Below are 15,154 nucleotides of genomic sequence, written 5' to 3' on the forward strand. Positions count from 1 at the left end.
TTAATTGTATCCAGTTTGCAAATTAATTCCAATTCAGCAGTCTCTCGTTGGAGTCTGTTTTTGAAGCTTTTTTGTTGAAGTATAGCCACTCTTAGGTCTGTGATCGAGTGACCAAGAGATTGAAGTGTTCTCCAACTGGTTTTTGAATGTTATAATTCTTGACGTCTGATTTGTGTCCATTCATTCTTTTACGTAGAGACTGTCCAGTTTGGCCAATGTACATGGCAGAGGGGCATTGCTGGCACATGATGGCATATATCACATTGGTAGATGCGCAGGTGAAGGAGCCTCTGAGAGTGTGGCTGATGTGATTAGGCCCTATGATGGTATCCCCTGAATAGATATGTGGACAGAGTTGGCAACGGGCTTTGTTGCAAGGATAGGTTCCTGGGTTAGTGGTTCTGTTGTGTGGTGTGTGGTTGCTGGTGAGTATTTGCTTCAGATTGGGGGGCTGTCTGTAAGCAAGGACTGGTCTGTCTCCCAAGATCTGAGAGAGCGATGGCTCGTCCTTCAGGATAGGTTGTAGATCCTTGATGATGCGTTGGAGGGGTTTTAGTTGGGGGCTGAAGGTGATGGCTAGTGGCGTTCTGTTGTTTTCTTTGTTGGGCCTGTCCTGTAGTAGGTGACTTCTGGGTACTCTTCTGGCTCTGTCAATCTGTTTCTTCACTTCAGCAGGTGGGTACTGTAGTTGTAGGAATGCATGATAGAGATCTTGTAGGTGTTTGTCTCTGTCTGAGGGGTTGGAGCAAATGCGGTTATATCGTAGCGCTTGGCTGTAGACAATGGATCGAGTGGTATGATCTGGATGAAAGCTAGAGGCATGTAGGTAGGAATAGCGGTCAGTAGGTTTCCGATATAGGATGGTGTTTATGTGACCATCGCTTATTAGCACCGTAGTGTCCAGGAAGTGGATCTCTTGTGTGGACTGGTCCAGGCTGAGGTTGATGGTGGGATGGAAATTGTTGAAATCATGGTGGAATTCCTCAAGAGCTTCTTTTCCATGGGTCCAGATGATGAAGATGTCATCAATGTAGCGCAAGTAGAGTAGGGGCATTAGGGAACGAGAGCTGAGGAAGCGTTGTTCTAAGTCAGCCATAAAAATGTTGGCATACTGTGGGGCCATGCGGGTACCCATCGCAGTGCCGCTGATTTGAAGGTATACATTGTCACCAAATGTGAAATAGTTATGGGTCAGGACAAAGTCACAAAGTTCTGCCACCAGGTTAGCCGTGACAGTATCGGGGATACTGTTCCTGACGGCTTGTAGTCCATCTTTGTGTGGAATGTTGGTGTAGAGGGCTTCTACATCCATAGTGGCTAGGATGGTGTTTTTAGGAAGATCACCAATGGACTGTAGTTTCCTCAGGAAATCGGTGGTGTCTCGAAGATAGCTGGGAGTGCTGGTAACGAAGGGCCTGAGGAGGGAGTCTACATAGCCAGACAATCCTGCTGTCAGGGTGCCAATGCCTGAGATGATGGGGCGTCCAGGATTTCCAGGTTTATGGATCTTGGGTAGCAGATAGAATACCCCAGGTCCTGGCTCCAGGGGTGTGTCTGTGCGGATTTGTTCTTGTGCTTTTTCAGGGAGTTTCTTGAGCAAATGCTGTAGTTTCTTTTGGTAACTCTCAGTGGGATCAGAGGGTAATGGCTTGTAGAAAGTGGTGTTGGAGAGCTGCCTAGTAGCCTCTTGTTCATACTCTGACCTATTCATGATGACGACAGCACCTCCTTTGTCAGCCTTTTTGATTATGATGTCAAAAAGCTTATGCTCTAATAAATTTGTTAGTCTCTAAGGTGCCACAAGTACTCCTTTTCTTTTTGCGAATACAGACTAACACGGCTGCTACTCTGAAACCTTTGACTTCAGTGGGTTTTGGATCAGGTTCAAAGTGCTTTGAGCATCCGATCTGCTTTTCTGGGGGACCATCCTGCAAACTCTTTTCTTATGAAACATCCCAATAGACCACATATAGAGAGCTTACATGATCACATACTTGGATTTTATGCATTCCTTGGATCAGGGACCATGCCTTATTTGGTCCTCTATCTCCCTGAGCACATTTGCAGGAGCTAAACAAGGTGTTAATTGCTGAATTATTTTTATCTCTCCAGATGATGTTTCTGTAACACTTGTTACAGAAACCTGTTTCTTAAAAGATAGAATTGTATTCCTCCTTTTTACCCCACCACAGGCCTGTCTCCGTGAACATTCAGTTTGTGGCAAGCCTGAGTGTGAATCGACCCCGCACTAGCCTGTCACACAGGAACTCTCTGTGTGGGCCTGATGATGCGCATTAACCGTTTGTTAGTGTTTATTCTGGATGAGGACAGAAACAAATCAGAGTCTGATATTCAGTAGTAGCAAAAAATGAAATTTGAATGCTCACAAAAGCTTATGCTCAAACAAATGTGTTAGTCTCTAAGGTGCCACAAGTACTCTATTTCTTTTTGCGGATACAGACTAACATGGCTGCTACTCTGAAACCTGTCATATGCAAGGCACTGAATTTAACTGTATGGAGTGGAAATCTATCAAAAGAAGTGAGTTATACCAATGTAATTCTGTAGTATAAGCCCAGACCTAACTAGTAATTCAAGTGAACCATTGCAGTGAAGACATACCCTAAGTCACATTACTTCCCTAAAAATTATAAGCAAATATTATAGAATTAAGGCCCTAAGGACACAAACTGACTTTAAAAAGTAAAATATATAAATGGGTTTGTAGGAGTAGGGAAGCCTACTTTTCAAAACGGTTTAGCCCTTGTGAAATAATCTGTTCCTCAGTCATTGCATGATTAACCAGTCCTTTTAGGAGTCTCTGCATAGACCTGAGGAAGTTCAAATGTGCCACATAAGTGACCAAAAAGTAAACACTTCCTCACCCACAGGGGAATTTAAATATTGATAGACAAATAAGATTTGTCTCCTTCTTCTTAAAACTATCTAGCTGCTAGTTTTATTCTTCATTGTGTGAGGAAACTTCCTGTAATTATGTCACCCTAAATTCTGACCTTCCCAGTTTTTCCTAAGACTACTGTACTTAAAAAGTGCATATCCCATGGAATTCAAATGCAGTTTTGAATGCTTAGCGTCTTCAAAAATCAGGTTCCAAGTGCCTCAATTCGAGCACTCAGAAAAGAAAGGTTTCAGAGTAGCAGCCGTGTTAGTCTGTATTTGCAAAAAGAAAAGGAAGACTTGTGGCACCTTAGAGACTAACAAATTTATTTGAGCATAAGTTTTCATGAACTACAGCTCACTTCATCGGATGCAAGAAAAGAAAGGTATCCAAAAACCACTTTTGAAAGTGACGACCTGGTATTAAAGCTCCCATCTGGCAGTGATAAAGTGGTATAGGACCTTTGATGCTGAAATAGAATCCCCCGAAAATGCACCAATGGACTGATCCAATGCCCAAACAAGCCAGTGGAAAGACTCCCTGAATGTCTACAGCAGCCAGAGTGATCAGGAGAGAACATGTCTTCCACCCCAAAGAATGATGTCATAATGGTAAGCAGTGTCAAGTTTTGAAGCCACAACTATCAAGCCAATGGATGTGAATTTTTTTTTAATTGCACATGGGAGATAGTAACTCCACTATTAAAATACCAAACTTGTGACAGATAATCCTATTGTAATTCCGCCATCTTTAAACAGAGTCTTAGATTGTAAACTATTTGGGGAAAGGACTGCCTTTCTGTTCTGTCTTTGAATAGCCTTTAGCACAATAGGGTTCTAGGTACTATAAGAATACAAATAAAAACACAATACATACCTTCACATACTGCACTATACTCCATGAATAAAAGACAGCAATAGCTCTTTAAAAATAGGTTCTCTCATAAAAAAATGCACTTCTGAATTCTGTTACAGTGCATTCTACCACCTCTGTTTTATGAATACATATCAAATGAAAAAGTCAAGTACTTCCCCATCTAGCTATACCCTACAGCAAGGGTTCTCACGACAAATTTTTTGGTGGCCTCAGAGTGTGGTCACCAACTCTTGCTGGTGGCCACACCAACACTTTTTCCTAAAATACTTTATTAACTTTAGGAAAAATAAATAAATATGCACATATAGAGATTGAAATCATTGCAATGTACTTATGTAGGGTTTTTTTGTTTTTTACAGACTCAATAATAAAAATAATGCTGTGAAAGTGATATTTGTATGTTTCTTAATATCACTTTTCACAGCAAGCCTCAGGACAAATTAAGCCCTGGATGGATGGGTTGGAGGGAGAATCAGCAGGGGCCAGGGGTGATGGATGCAGGGCCAGGAAGGCAGCAGGAACCAAGGGCAATGGGGGTGGGTGGTGAGCCCTGTGACCAGAGCCGGAGGTTGGCGGCCACGCAACTAGGGGTCAGTGCCTGCAGCCAGAGCCCAGGGGCAGGAGCTGCACAGCTGGAACTGAGATCAGAGCCTGCTGCCATGTGCCCGGAGCTGTGGCTCAGCATCCAGGGCCAGCATGTGCCAGAGCCCGAGTCGGCACCTGCTGCTGTGTGGTCAGGGCTGGAGATTGGCGCCTCAGGTGGGCACCTGCCAGAGCTTGGGTAGACACTCACGGTGGCAGCTGGGGGGCTGGCACCTGGGACTAGTGGCCGCTGCCACAAGGCCAGAACCAAGGGTCAGCAGCCAGGGCTGGGGATCCGTGGCTGGTGCTGGTGCTGGGGGTTGGCGACCACTGCTGGGGATTGACACCCAGGACCAGCACCCACGAGAGCCCAGGGTCGGTGCCCGCTGCCGCATAGCCAGGGCTAGAGGATGGCATCCAGGACTGGAGCTAGGGGTTGGCAGCCAGGGCTAGCACCCGGGGTCAGTGGCCAGGACTCAGGGTCAGAACATGCAGCCTGGGGTTGGCGCCATTCAGCCAGAGCCAGGGATCAGAGCCTGCAGCTGTGCGCCCGGGGTTGGAGCCTGAAGTCCTGTGGGCCTGGCTGCAGGCTAGAGCCACATGGCCAGAGGTAGGGGTCAGTGCCGGAAACATCATGGCTGGAGCTGGGTGTTGGCACCCAAAGCTCTCTAGCTAGTGACCTGGTCCGCACAGCCAGGCTCCCTAAGTCCTGCCACCTGAGCCTGCCGCCCAACCACCCCAGGACTAAAGCCTGACCCCCACTGCGCTCCCCCCATAGGTTGAGAACTCACCTTGCTCCTTCAGTGTTGTGCCCCACCTGTCTCCACAAGCAGTGCAGGGTGATGCAACCAGGAGCAACAGGAAGAGAGGGGGAGGGGATGATGCTTTGCCCCGCTCTCCCAATCACCACCCAGGCAGGCTGTGGCTGCACAATGCAGCCGTGGTAGCTGCAATTGAGAAACGCTGATAGGATACATTCCCACTGAGATGTTAATTGAAATGTGCAATTCCTGTCTTTTTTTCAAGTCAAAACTCTGGTAACTACCAATATGTCTCTAAAAAGAGAGCTTGTACACATAGTACTTTTAAAAATGCAGGATATTTTTTCTTCTATGTATCTCTGGTTGCATTTTAGGAGGTTTGGGCTTTAAAAAGGCCCAAAGAAACAAAAAGAAAAGGAGTACTTGTGGCACCTTAGAGACTAACAAATTTATTAGAGCAGAAGCTTTCGTGAGCTACAGCTCACTTCATCGGATGCCTTTGGTTTTTTCCACCAAATGCATCCGATGAAGTGAGCTGTAGCTGTAGCTCACGAAAGCTTATGCTCTAATAAATTTGTTAGTCTCTAAGGTGCCACAAGTACTCCTTTTCTTTTTGCGAATACAGACTAACATGGCTGCTACTCTGAAACCTGTCAAAGAAACAAAGAGAAGTTGGAACCATCCACATTTCCATGACAACAGCTTCAGTGAGCTTACCTGATTGGTGCTATAACAGCAAACCAATGATCCAACAAACATGCAGAGGCAGCTCCTAAAATCTAACAAAATGTAACACTTCTCAGTGCCAAAGCTCCTCGAAGTCAAAATCAATTTGATAGAAACGGGTAGTTCACTTAGTTCAGTGTTGCCTATTCTGTGGTACATTTACTGAATGTGTGTGTACACTTTCTTTACCTACCCCCTGGAATTTTGGGGAGCATCTGCAGTCTAGAATCCTGTTTGGTTGAAACCTGCCAAATCTGGCATTCCTTGGGACCTGGCAGTGGGACCAGGGAAGTGAGAAAGACCTTGTCTTCACGAGGAAAAAGGTATGTTCTTAACTCAAGTTAACTATAACAAGGTAAAATCCCAGTGAAGACAGGACAGTTTGTTGTTTTTACATGAGTTAGCACATCAAATTAAAGGCTATAGGGGAGCATAGAGTATACCTAGACTTACCTTGGTTTTCCAGTCACCATAGACTCTGGGTAAAGAATTTTTATTCAGACTTATTCAGACAGGTTTGGTTTTGATATAATTTATTTAGCTGTAATACCTAACATACACTTGGAGGATGTCTCTATTAAAGATTCAAAATCTCTATCCCTTCTATTCTGGTCACAGTTTACAACATCCCCAAGATTTCCTCCACAAGACCAGACTTCACATTCCCAATAGTTATAAAATAAATAATGTCTACCACCCCCCACCCCAAATTTAAAAATAAACTCTTCAGGCCTTAAAAAACCTTCAAACCAATAACAGAGAGGACAGAAACCCAATTTAAACAAACTCCTTTGCAAGTCTCCCTTGAAGGAACTCCATTTACTCTAATCAATGCTTACTAGGTATGTGTATGATCTTGTTCTAACTCCATTGAGTGGGTTCTATTCTAGTCTATAGAGGGTTTTAGGCCATGCTCATTCCCCTAGTATCTGAGCACCTAGCCAACTGATCCAAGAATATTGGCTCAGCCTTTCAGTATCATGACACCGAAAAGGAGGTGGTAGAAACTGAGGCAGAATGTCTTACAAAAACCTTACCAGATAAAGATACCTATTAACCTCTTCCCTCTTCTTAGAGAAGCAACTTCATGGCTTTTGAAAGATCTTGCTGCAAATCCTTTCTTCCTGGCGACAAAATAAAACCACCCCCAATGAGGAGCAGTAGCTTCGACAGGAGAGCGGTTCCTGTCGTTCTAGGTGGTGTAGGCTTGGGGTGTTTTTCACACCCGAGCGATAAAAGTTTTAACGATGAAAGTACAGTGTAGACAAAGCCTAAGTCTTCACAGCTTCTCTCCCCTGAATTACTATCCTGTGTGTCTGAGTTAATTGATAAGATCTGTTTATGGCATGTCCCCTCACAAGTTTTGCATATCTCTGTATGCCAAGAAAGCAAAATAACTCAGCTTTTTTTGTCTTGATAATATACCTCTGCCATGTATGGGTCCATCAGTATTCCAGCTCTAACTTGCTAGTTTTAAGGGCGTCTGGCTTGGTAAAATAAGTTTACTTCAGGCTATAGTTTGGTCTATATCGCCCACAGGCATGGCGGTGCCAATGTCCCCCGCATGGGTGACCTGTGTGACATCGCGGTGATCACCTACACCTTCCGCCTGCTGACATGTCCCAACGCCATGGTAAGGAACATCGCAGCAAACGCCCTCCATGACGCAACAAAGAAGCGGATCAGCAGAGTCCCCTCCAACCAAGACACCGCCAGATTCCTGAGTGGTTCTCTGGATGGCGAATTTGGATGGGATGGTGGTGACATCGCTTCGCTGTGGTCCCGCACTCGCAATGCCACGCGTCGCCTGGGGAAGTGCATCAGCTGCCGCTGGGAGTGGTGCGAGGAGCGCCAGGAACTGGGAGTTCTGGTGCCGCAGATCAGGTCCGACGACAACACCATCGTCACCCCGAGCGCCAGGGGCATGCTGGAGAGGACCCTGAAGGCGGCCATCCACTCATTGTACATGGAAACCCTGAAGCGTAAACCAGACCAGGGTAAAGTCTTCAAACTTACCAGCAAGTGGGACGCCAGCAACCACTTCCTCGCCGGGGGCAGCTTCACCTGTTTCGCCAACTGGCGGTTCATCCACTGCGCCCGGCTCAACTGCGTCCCGCTCAACGGAGCCGTCTGCCACGGGAACTGAGACAAGCATTGCAGGAAGTGCGGCTACTCCAACAAGACCCTGCCCCACGTCCTGTGCAGCTGCAAGCCCCACTCCAGAGCCTGGCAGCTGCGCCACAACGCCATCCAGAATCGCCTGGTGAAAGCCATCGCACCATGCCTGGGGGAAGTCGCCATGAACTCCACCATCCCCGGGACGGACAGCCAGTTGAGACCTGACGTGGTAGTCACCAACGAGGACCAGAAAATATCGTCCTCATCGACATCACGGTCTCCTTTGAGAACAGGACCCTGGCCTTCCGCAAATCCTGAGCTCGTAAGATGGAAAAATACGCCCCCGTGGCCAATACCCTGAGAGCGAAGGGCTACGAGGTGCAGATGGATGCCCTGATTGTTGGAGCCCTAGGCGCTTGGGACCCCTGCAACGAGCGTGTGCTGCGGACCTGCGGGATCGGTCGATGGTACGCATGGCTCATGCGGCGCCTCATGGTCTCGGACACAATCCGATGGTCCAGGGACATCTACATCGAACACATCACTGACCATCGACAGTACCAGGAGGTGTGAGCCGGTACAACATCGTGCATCAACCATGGGAAAGGGACTGAGAGACTTTTCTTCATTGGACCATATGAACTGGAACCATAAACTCACTGAACATTAAATCCCACCAAATGAGGGTAGATCCATCCTCATCATCATACCCGCTCATTATACTCCACACCTGAACATAGCCATTATATGGACAACATACCCCCATATCTCAATGTCTGTACTTTGACCCGTTAAACTTTTACCCCCAACCGGGGAGATTGCAGATTATATATTCCCTACGCCACCCGCTCCTAAACTGAACGTCGCACCCCTTGATAATCTGTACCTTATTCCCTGATAACCAGAAACTTCTATGCCTAAACTCTGTACCGTTTTCTTTTTACTTCAACATTATCTTAATAAAATTATTAATCTGTTCTTATCAGTTTAATATCTGATACGTCCTCTATCTGAGGACTATATATTAAATGGATTTTTGGAACAGGGAGATGGAATAGGAGCTTGCTCCATCCACTCCACGCATCAACCTGGTATTGCAGTACCTCCAGGAACGGTGCACCTCCCCTTGGGGAGACTATTGCCGTTAAAAAATAGAATCAGTTGAATTTGGTATACCCACTACTGACTTTAATAGGACCCTGATAAGAGTTATAAAGTAGCAAGTTCAGCTAGTCATTCAGTCTGGCTAGAGATCAGTTTGTTATTAGATTTGGAGGTCGACAGGGATCTGAAAGCAGATGTTTATAAGAACTTCACTCCAAAAGGCTTCAGTGATTCAGCAGAAAGCCTTTGCAAGTTGAAACTTACACAGCCAGGAACTTCACTTTAGAAATAGCAGATTTAAAGGTAGCCATCCTGCAGCAAAAAAACTTCAGGATCGGACTTCAAAGAGAAACTGCTGAGCTTCAGTTCATTTGAAAATTTGACACTATCGGCTTAGGATAAAACAAGGACTGTGAATGGCTAGCCAACTACAAAAGCAGTTTCTCCTCCCTTGGTTTCACACCTCAACTGCTAGAAGAGGGCCTCATCCTCCCTGATTGAACTAACCTCGTTATCCCTAGTCTGATTCTTGCTTGCATATTTATACCTGTGTCTGGAAATTTCCACTACATGCATCCCACGAAGTGGGTATTCACCCACGAAAGCTCATGCTCCAATATGTCTATTAGTCTATAAGGTGCCACAGGACTCTTTGCCACTTTTAGAAAGAACTATTATTCATTTAGCACCATAAATGTATGGGGTATTTCACAAACACAGATAGGTTTTACACTGAAGAATTTATAATCTTAAAAAGATACCGAAGTAGTTATATTATTGTTAAATTGGCAACACAAGTGGATATGAAGTGACTGAAGTGTTCAGCATTTGACATATCCTGGACTACTGTAAATAACATATTACACTTGTTTTTTTTAATACGACTTCTCTGAAGCTGTGGGGAAATAAACAACATCATAAACTTATTGCAGAACACAAATTCAGCTGTAGGGACCATTGCTATATATGTGCTTGGCACAGTACAACACAGTGAAGTTACAATCCTAACGGGGCCTGTGGGCACTATGGTAACTAAATCAATTAGCTGTTTTATGAATACTTTGATATATTATGGCTGTACAGTAAGGGTAAGGCCCTTCATTTTCAGTAATAGCTTTTTTAAAAAATCCCAGGAGTTTATCAGTGTTCATTCTAAAATTTTAAAAAGTGTGAAAATTGTAAACAATAAAATTGAAGAGCAGCAGGCAGAGGGATGAGGAGGGTAGAGGTGCAGCAGAAGCAGATGAGGTTCTCTTCAGCGGGGGAGGGAGGGGTCAGTACTCACAAGGTGCAGCCTTCTGCTCCCCTTCTGACCCCATTCTTCAGCATGGCCACATCCATTTCCTCTGTGAAAAACTGCTGGTTTGGGGTGAAATTTGGGTGAAAAAAACTGGTAAAACCCAAATACCAGCTTCTTCAAAACCCGGGAATTTTTCAGAACAAATTGGTCAATCCCAAAACGAAGAGCCAGACACAAGAACACAAGCCCAATTTTACCTTGCCTTGCATGTTGTATATTCATTCACATCTGAGCAAAGAGGACATGAACCAGGCCCAATGTTCACAGCATGAAAGAAATATACAGACCTTAAGAACCCCAGGGAACAGCCCCATTAAACTGAACATTTCCATTTGAAATATTTGCAAGCAAACGGTAATGGACTTTTTTTTGCCCAAAGAAACAAATGAGACTAGATTATCAGATAAATGGTTGAAAAATGTCTTGGTAAATTCTGAGACACTGATGGTTTGTACAGGGGTATGAAATCTGGTCCACTGAAGACAATGACAAAATTCCCATTGACTTCAACAAGGCCAGGATTTCAACACAGGTCCTATGTTTTTCTTCATCTGACCAGTCCATTGTTATTTTGCTCTATCACATACTGTTGCCATTCTGTTTTGAAGAGCAATAGGTGCCCAATCCTTCAAGTCTTACACAAGTAGTCCCACAGCCTTAAACAAGCCCGAGCACATAAGCAGGGTTGGAGAATTGGGGTATTTTCTCCCCTAACTACCCACTATCCTTCCCTAAATTCCGCTCTTACAAACACTTATCCAGAATATCATAGTTGCCGTTCTTTTTACATTACTCTGTCACCCACTGTTCACTGTTCAGATTTAGTGAAAGTTATATTGGAATTAATACAGCAGCCTGAGCATGCATTGTACTTTACAGACAAACAACATAACGCCTGCCCCACACAGTTTATAATCTAAAAGGAAGATCCTGAATGGAGCCTTCTTAACAAAGGCTAAATCCCTCATCCCTATGGGTAAAAATGAGGGCTGTCAAATGATTAAAAAATGAATCACAATTAATCGCACTGTTAAACAATAATAGAATATCATTTATTTAAATATTTTTGATGTTTTCTACATTTTCAAATATATTGATTTCAATTACAACACAGAATATAAAGTGTACAGTGCTCAATTTACATATATTTTTACAAGAAATATTTGCACTGTAAAAAACAAAAGAAATAGTATTTTGAATTCACCAAATACAAGTACTGTAGTGCAATCTCTTTATCATGAAAGTGCAACTAACAAATGTAGAACTATGTACAAAAAAAATGCCTGCATTCAAAAATAAAACAATGTAAAACTTTAGAGCCTACAAGTCCAATCAATCCTACCTCTTGTTCAGCCAATCGCTCAGACAAACAAGTTTGTTTACATTTGCAGAAGATAATTGTTGGATCATATTAAAGAAGTTTTGTATTAAAATCACAAATGAGTTTGATTCCCCATAGTTTAAATTCCAGGGTATTACTAATTAAAAGGTCTCTTGGTTTTTGATACTGTTTCTCTCCCTCTATGTGTGAAACTTGCAAGCTGCTAATTGTGTTAGTACATTCTAAGACAGAATCTGTTCTCAAAGCAATTCTTTGTAAACAACTACTCACACAGAGAGAGACTCAAAGCAATACTCTGTAACAACAGAAACAGCACCCAGAGACTCCCCACCCTTTTGTTGTATTCATCTTGCTTTGTTAACAATTGTAATTAAAATAGAGATAGAGGATGTATGTGGATGGATGCTTGGTGTGGATAATAACTGAATGATCAGGGAGGTGCCAGCCTAAGAATCCAGTGTCCGTTGCCTGAAGAAGGCATCAAGTGGAAATAACCAGAGGATCCCCGGAGGGCAGACTGGAATCCACCCAACAGCCTCAAAAATGGGAGAACCAAAGAACAAGATGACATCTGGCAGCACAGAGCCATCAGGAATGTGCCATCTGCTGACTGATTCAGCAACAACATGATGAAGCAATTCCCATAGACTGGCATAGGAAGAAATTCCTATAAAAATGGTCTCTAGAAAGTGAGAACTTTGGGGTCTGATTCTGCAAACCAACTTCCAAGAGCATCAGATGAGCATCTGACAAGGCCCTGCTCCCTCCTCATGTCCAGGCCACCTGGCCAGTGGCTTGGCATGGGCAACTCTAAGGCTGGTAACTATGATAACAACCTTGCAGAACCTGTGTGTGTGTATGAATGAATGTGTGAATAAATATGAAACTGAATGGAATGTTATAGCTATAACTAACTGCTTACTATGATTCTTTCTGTATTCACAATAAATGAGGCATTTTGCCTTTTCCCCTCTAATAAGATCCTTCTGGTTTTTATTTTATTGGTATAACATAATGCTGCCTGCTTCTTGTTTACAATGTCGCCGAAACTGAGAACAGGATTTTGCGTGGCACTGTTGTAGTCGGCAAGATATTTAAATGCCAGATGTGCTAAAGATTCATATGTCCCTTCATGCTTCAAACACTATTCCATGCTGATGCTCGATAACGATCCAAAGCAGTACGGACCAACAGACGTTCATTTTCATCATCTTAGTCAGATGCCACCAGCAGAAGGTTGATTTTCTTTTTTGGTGGTTTGGGTTCCGTAGTTTCTACATTGGAGTGTTGCTCTTTTAAGACTTCTGAAAGCAGGCTCCACACCTCATCCCTCTGAGATGTTGAAAGGCACTTCAGATTCTAAAGACAGCTATCTTTAGAAATTTCACATTGGTATCTCCTCAAATTTGCAGTGAAAGTGTTCTTAAAATGAACATGTGCTGGGTCAACAACCGAGACTGCAATAACATGAAATATATGGCAGAATGTGGGTAAAACAGAACAGGAGACATACAATTCTCCTGCAAGGAGTTCAGTCACAAATTTAATTAACATTTTTTTTAACGAGCATCATCAGCATGGAAGCATCTGGAATGACGGCCGAAGCATGAAGAGGCATATGAATCTTTAGCACATCTGGCACGTAAATATCTTGCAATGCCAGCTACAACACTGCCATGTGAATGCCTGTTCTCACTTTCAGGTGACATTGTAATTAAGAAGTGGGCAGCATTATCTTCGCTAAATGTAAACAAACTTGTTTCTCTTAGCAATTGGCTGAACAAGAAGTAGGACTGAGTGGACCTGTAGACTCTAAAGTTTTACATTGGTTTTGTTTTTGAGTGCAGTTACATAACAAAAAACTACATTTGTAAGTTGCTCTTTTATGATAAAGAGATTGCATTATAGTACTTGTATGAGGTGAATGGAAAAATAATATTGCTTTTGTTTATCATTTTACAGTGCAAATATTTGCAATAAAAATAATATAAAGTGAGTACTTTACACTTTGTATTCTGTATTGTAATTGAAATCGATATATTTGAAAATGTAGAAAAGCATCCCAAAATTATTAAAAAAATTCAACTTGTATTCTATTGTTTAACAGTGCGATTAATCACTATTAATTTTTTTGAGTTAATCGCGTGAGTTAACTGTGATTAATCGACAGCCCTAGTAAAAATATTTGCAATGCAAGTCACTCATTGAGGGTCAAGAGAAGGAGAGGTGGAGCCAACCGTAGGTGACTGCAGTTTGTGTTTGTAGTGAATTAAGTGCTAGTATAACAAAACATTAAGAAAGTGGGCAATAGACACTGTAGTGATTTGTATTTAAAAAGACATAGTAAAAAAGGGGAAAAATTATTTTAAAACCCATATTTAAAAACAAACAACAATAGCAGCTTTGCCCTCCAGACTTCCTGAACATAAACCCTTTGCCTCTAAGGCAGATCAGTTTCATTTGTAGTTTCATGCCTAGACCAAGAACCTGATCACTATATTTTGTCTCAGAGACAGGTATTATAAGAAACATCCAAATATAGTTTTATAATAGAAATCATGGCAGAACTTTAGCAAGGGGAATTGTATTAGAATAACAAGAAACATTTCATAGGCAGAGATCACTCTTAAAAATTCAGGAATTTTATTTAGTTACTGTGGGCTACAGCAAGTGTAAGGGTGCACAGCACACATACAAAGGATATGCCTTCACTGCATAGGTAGCCTAGGTGATTGGCACGCAGGTCTGAACTCCTGGATTAGCCTATCCCAGATGCGAGCAGAGGTGCCAGCACTGCAAAGCCACACCCAAGTTACTGTGTCAGAACTGGTGCTGCACTCAGATCTGTGTCACATGGGCTACTGGTGGCATATCCCATGGTTCTTTGTGCTGCAGTAAACTGATCTGATCTATGATTCTTTCCCTGTGAATTGTGGGAGAACTTGTCTGTTGTTCTGTGCACAGACAGAATTGTGGAAAGGCACTAGAGGACTATCAGCAATCAAGTGCTTTAGCCTGCTACTCATTACAAAGTGGGTGAGTTACCAGCCCAAGTGAAAGCCTCTCTCAGACTTTAGCCATACCCCAGGGCAGGCCAACTAGTTCAGGTTCAAAGCACCACTAAACTTGGGCAACACAACATAGTGTGTTGATGTGAGCATGAGTGGTGGATATAAGAAGCTTGGAGAGGCTAAGCCTCTCCGAACGGGGCAAGAAATTCCAGATGCGGTGCACCTTCCTCTGGAGGTACACTGGCCTGCTGCCTGTGGAAAACCATTGCCAGACACTCCCGAGAAATGTGGTGGCCACCAGCAACCGGACCATGGCCTTGGCCGCACTCCACCCAAGACCCCACTCCCACTCTGTCTCTTCCCCCATGACCCTGCCCGCGCTGTGCCTCTTCCCCCCAAGGCCCTGCCCTCGCTTCACTCTACCCAACCTCACTC

The 15,154-nt window shown here is 43.6% G+C and overlaps 1 protein-coding gene and 1 pseudogene across 4 annotated transcripts in view; one reads left to right on the forward strand and one right to left on the reverse strand.

Moving 5' to 3' along the window:
* Positions 1-15,154, reverse strand: part of TBC1D1 (TBC1 domain family member 1) — a 193,722-nt gene that overhangs the window by 125,898 nt on the left and 52,670 nt on the right. The gene's annotated exons all lie outside the window — the stretch shown is intronic.
* LOC119855325 lies at positions 8,914-9,087 on the forward strand (annotated as a pseudogene).

The sequence above is a fragment of the Dermochelys coriacea genome, chromosome 4 (genome assembly GCF_009764565.3).
Source record: "Dermochelys coriacea isolate rDerCor1 chromosome 4, rDerCor1.pri.v4, whole genome shotgun sequence".
Lineage (NCBI taxonomy): Eukaryota > Metazoa > Chordata > Testudines > Dermochelyidae > Dermochelys > Dermochelys coriacea.